This window comes from Marmota marmota, unplaced genomic scaffold, assembly GCF_001458135.2.
Source record: "Marmota marmota marmota unplaced genomic scaffold, marMar, whole genome shotgun sequence".
NCBI classification, from domain to species: Eukaryota; Metazoa; Chordata; class Mammalia; order Rodentia; family Sciuridae; genus Marmota; species Marmota marmota.
Genome location: NW_026000261.1, coordinates 5,277,894 through 5,283,588, shown reverse-complemented (window position 1 = coordinate 5,283,588; position 5,695 = coordinate 5,277,894). Strand labels below are relative to the sequence as shown.

The 5,695-nt window shown below is 33.6% G+C and overlaps 1 pseudogene; it reads right to left on the bottom strand.

The window, feature by feature from the left end:
- Positions 1-4,077: 4,077 nt before the first annotated feature.
- Positions 4,078-4,674, bottom strand: LOC107152485 (annotated as a pseudogene).
- Between the last annotated feature and the right edge of the window lie 1,021 nt (positions 4,675-5,695).

Below are 5,695 nucleotides of genomic sequence, written 5' to 3'. Positions count from 1 at the left end.
GTGTCCACCTACAACTAAATTTTTTTAAATCAGTTGTATATATATATATATATATATATATATATATATATATATATGTCTATATCTGCTCCCTTTATTTTGTTTCATTGATCTATTTATCTTTATGCCAGTCTGTCTTGATTCCTGTAGCTTTTATAACAAGTCTTAAAATCAGATAAGGAAAAAAATAAAAGATATCTATACCAGGTACTACCCTTTTACTCTTCTCCCTTCTACTCTTTCTCCTTTGTTCTTTTCAAAGTTGTTAGGTCTATTCTAGATCCTTTGCATGTCCATATGATTTTTGGAATCAGATTATCAAATTCCATTAGAAAGATTTTTGAAATTTTTTATTAGAATTATGTTGAATTTTGAAGAAATTTGGAGACAATTGACCTCTTAACAACACAAATCTTCTAATACATCAACATGGTATAATTATAATTTATTTAGAGCATTTTAATTACTATTTAAAATAATGTTCTACAGTTTTCAGTACACAGCCTGCACACCTTCTGTCAGATTCGTTGCTTAGTACCTCATATTTTTGATTTATTATAAAAGGTATATTTAAATTTTAAATTTCTAATTGTTGAATACTAGTATATAGAAATTCAATTGATTTTTAAAAACATGTTTTTAGTTATAGATGGACACAATACCTTTATTTTATCTATCTTTAAGCAGTGCTGAGGATTGAACACAGTGCTTCACGTGTGCTAAGCAAGCGCTCTACCACTGAGCCACAACCCCAGCCCCCAACTGATTTTTATATAGATTTTGTATCCTTCAAATTTGCAAAATTCACTTATTAATTTAGTAGCTGTTTTGTAGATTTCATTAGATTTTCTACATAGATTTTCATGTAACCTATGATTAGATACAGTTTTAATTTTTCTTTATTTTCTTAGCTAATTGCTCTGGCTAGAAATTCTAGTACAACATGGGAGACAAGTGGTGAGAGTGGACATATTTGTTTTTCTCCTCATCTTAAGTGGACAGCATTCAATATTTTACATAAACAATAAGTTTTATTGGGGGCTGGTGTTTTGGCTCAGCAGTAGAGCGCTCACCTAGCAAGTGTGAGGCCCTGGGTTTGATCCTCAGCACCACATAAAAATAAATAAAATAAAGGTATTGACAACTACAACTAAAAAATAAATATTAAAAAATAATAGGTTTTATTATAGATATGCCTTTTAACAAAATGAGGAAATTCCCTTCTGTTCTTGGTTAATTTTGACTCTTTATCGGTATTAGATGCTAGACTGTTTTCTGCATCTTCTGAGATGATCATATAGTTTTTTTTTACCTTTGTTAATATGGTGAATTACATTGATTTTCAAATATTAAAATCTTATATTCCTAATATAAACCCCAGTTGGCTATGGTGTATTGTCTTTTTTCTTCATGGTTTAGGATTTAATTTGGTAAAAATTTTCTTTAGAATCTTTGTATCTAAGTTCATGAGGAATATCAGCCTCTAGTTTTCTTGTACCAGCTTTGTCTGATTTGAATAATGCTGTTCTCACAGAATGAGTTGGAAAGGATTCTTCCCTCTTCAATTTTCTTGGAGGGTTTGAGTAGAATTGCTACAAATTCTGGAGTTTGCTGGACCTGGAGTTCTCTTGGGGGAAGGGTTTTTACTACAAATTTGGTTTCTATAATAAATATAGTGCTATTCAGGTTATCTGTTTCTTCTTGAGTGTGCTTTTATAAATTGTCTTTTCCTTTTTCTTCCCCTGGTACTGGGGCTTAAAAAAAAAATCGAGAGAAGGTCTCACTAAGTTAGCCTCAAACATTCTATCCTCTTGTCTCAGCCTCCCAAAGTAGCTGGGACTGCAGGAATGTGCCACCATGCCTGGCCCATAGATTGTATTTGTGTTTAAATACTTTTTTAGTGTTGATGGATCTTTATTTAATTTATTTATTTATATGTGGTGCTGAGAATTGAACTCAGGGCCTTACACACCCTAGGCAAGTGCTCTACCACTGAGCTACAACCACAGCCCTAGATTGTCTTTTAAAGTATTTATTCATTCCCTCTAAGGTGTTAACTATTAAGGAATACATTGTTTATAATATTCCTCTGTTTTCATTTTAATATCTATATTGATATCATTTCTCTCATGAACTAGTAATTTGTTTTCTTTTCCTGATAAGTCTGGCTAGAGGTTTATTGATTTTTTAATCCTCTCAAAATACCAGCTTTTGATTTCATTAATTGTCTACATTTATTATCTATTTTCTACTTCATTTTTTTCTGGATCAATCTTTAGTATTTCATTTCTTCTGTTGACTTTAGTTTTCAGAGTCTCTTCTAGCTTCTTAAGGAATAATCTCCAAATCACTTGATACTTCTTTTTTAATACAAATGTTGAGTGTTCTAAATTTCTCCTTAAATACTGCTTTGACAATATCCCACATATTTTAATATGTTTCATTTTCATTTTTATGCTGTTCAAAATGCTTACCAATTTACCCTTGATTTCTTCTCAAACCCATTGGTCATTTAAAAGATTTTATTCAATTTTCAAGAACGTGGAGAATTTCTGGATATCTTTCTGTTATTAATTCTAAATTAATTTCACAGTAGCCAGAGAATACACTTTTTATGACTTGACTCTTTTTAAATTACTGAGAATTATTTTATGGCCCAGAGTATAGTCTATTTTGGTAAACATTTCAAGTTCCCTTGAAAAGGATATGCATTGTGTTTTTGTTGGATGAAACATTCTATAAATGTCAATTAAATTCAGTTGATTGATGGTGTTATTGAGTTAAACTATGACCTTATTGATTTTCTGTCTACTTATTCTATGAATTATTGAGAGAAGTTATTGAAATATCCAATTAGACTTGTAGAATGCCTATTTCTCTTTGAAATTTCATCAGCTTTTACTTCATATATTTTGAAGTTCTGTTATTAGTTACTGAGACTCGTTCATTTTTTTCCCAGTATATTTTTTCTCTATTGTTCAGACTGGGTAAATTGTGTTGTTCTAGCTTTCTGTTCACTGATAGTTCTATCCCATCCATTCTGCTATTGAGCCCATCCACTGAAGTTTTTTTCGTTTTTTTTTTTTTTTTTTTATAATTTTGTTCTAAAGTTCCATTTGGATCTTCTATATATCTTCTGTTTCTTTTCTGAGACTTGGTTTTTTACATTGACTGCAGTCATTTTTGTAATTGCTTATTGAAGGATTTTTATGATGAATGTTCCAAAACCATTGTCATATAATTCTGAAATATCTGATGACAATGTTGTGTTGGAAACTACTGATTGATTTTTTTTATATTCAAGTTGAGATCTTCCTATCCCTGGTATAAGAATTTATTTTTATTGAAATTTGGATATTTCAGACATAATGTTCTGAGACTAGATATTATTTAAACTTCTGTTTAACCTACTTCTTTCAGAAAGTGAAGAACTGTGTTCTACTGCTGTGTTACTACTGCTGTGTGGGGTTAATAGTCCAGATTCATATATATATATATANCCTTCTATTTGTTTTTTATTTTTTTTTTTAAATTGGTGCTGTATACATATGCATGAAGGTGGAATTCACTGTCATACATGTGCATAGAATAATCTGGTCAATTTTGTTATTAGTTCCTCCCATTTCCAATTTCTCCTCCCTCCCCCTTGGTCCCATTTCTGTACTCCTTGAAAGATAATTTCACTTGGTATAGAATTCTAAGTTGATATTTTTGAATGTTTTAAATACATTGCTTCAGTGTCTTCTCATTTGTATTGTCTCTCATGAAAACTCTGTTGTCATCCTTCTTTTTCTTTTTCTTTTCTTTGGGGGAGGGTACCAGGGATTGAACTCAGGGGCACTCAACGACTGAGCCATATCCCCAGCCCTATTTTGTATTTTATTTAGAGACAGGGTCTCACTGAATTGCTTAGAGCCTCACTGTTGCTAAGGCTGGCTTTGAACTCATGATCCTCCTGCCTCAACCTCTGGAGCTGCTGGGATGACAGTCGTGCGCCACACCCGACATCCTTATTTTTCTATTACAGACCATGTCTTTTTCTTTTTCTTTTTTCTTTATTTCCTTTCCTTTTTTTAACATTTCACTGAAAATGTTTTATTGGGCTTTTAGATAGACAGTAATTTATTTTCCAGGAACAATGATCCCATCATAGTTCTGCTGGAGCCAGCGCATGTCCTCCTCTTTGCTGATTCTCTGGCTCCATTGCAGCCGGTCCTGAGCTTCTTGTCTGCAGTGCTAAAACCCAGCCTACCCAGCACCACATAGAAGTCCAGGGCATAGATCCCAATGCTTGGATCATATTTGATGCCCAGATCAATGTGTTCCTAGGTCCCAAAACCAAAGTTGCCAATATCTGAGAAATTAGTTTTCCTTAATTCATACTCCTGTACATTTAGACCTTTCTCCAATATTTCTTCTGCTTTGGCTCCACAAACTGTGCAGTGAACAGCAATCTTTTCATTTCTTCTGATGTCAAAGGATTGACAGCATATCTAGATTTAAAAAACACAGGAGTCTGGCTGGGGAGTTGCTCCAATACCTTGGCAGCCCAGGTCAGTCTTTCTCCACTCTCCCCCACACAGATATTGAGGCAGAGCTTGCAGGTGCAAAGTTCCCACATGGGGTTCTCATTTTTGCCTTGATCCTGTTCCATGATGGAGAACAGGGAGAGCCCATGTCCTTTATCTATGTTTGAAATTTTCTCTGTTTCACCAGTTTTGAGCAAGTTGATTATGATTGTTTGGCATGGTTATCTTTAATCTTTCTTGTGCTTGAAATTAGGTGAGCTTTTTGTATTTATAGATTTATAGTTTCGATCAAATTTGAAACAATTATTTCTTCAAATATATTTTTCTCTCTCTACCTTTTCTTTCCTTTGAGCATCCAATTACACACATAAGTTGTCTCACAGCTCACTAATGTTGTTATTTTTATAAACTATCTTTTTGTGTTTCGCTCTAAGTTGTTTCTATTGCTGTGGTGAACAGCTTTGAAAATGACTTTCAATGATCCTCACCTCCTGGTTTCATGTTCTTGTGTAATCACATCCTTTTGAGTATAATATGTATCAAGTGGCTTTCTTTTGATTAATAGAAGAAGGCAAAAGTGATGGGATGTCTTTTCTAAGATTAGGTTATAAAAGGCCATATGCTATGTCTTGCCCACACTATTTCTGGCTCTTCTTCTATGTATGTCTGATGGAGCAAGCTGCCATGTTGTGTGGTTCTCAACGGGGAGGTTTATGTGGCAAACAATTGAAAGCGGTCTCTGATGAACAGCCAGTGACGACCTCAGATCATCAATCCAATAGCTTGTGAGGAATTATATCCTGCCAACCATAAGCATGAACTTTGGAGCCAATCCTTGCCAGGTCAAATCTTGAGATGATTGTAGCCTGTGAGAGACCATGAAAGAGAGAATCTGGATAGCCTGCATCTGGATTCCTGATGTAGAGAAACTGAAATTGTAAATATTACTGTTTCAAGCTTCTAAATTTACAGCTAATTTGTTATGCAGTGATAGGTAACTCATACATATTTGGGTATTGGGGAGTGAAGCACTACTTAACAAATTCATAAAAATGTGCAAGTGGCTTTGGAAAGTGACAGTGAATAAAAACTTGAAATTTTTGAGAAGCATGTTAAAATAACTGTAATAGTCAGGCACAGTGGTGCACACTTGTAATCCCAGGGAC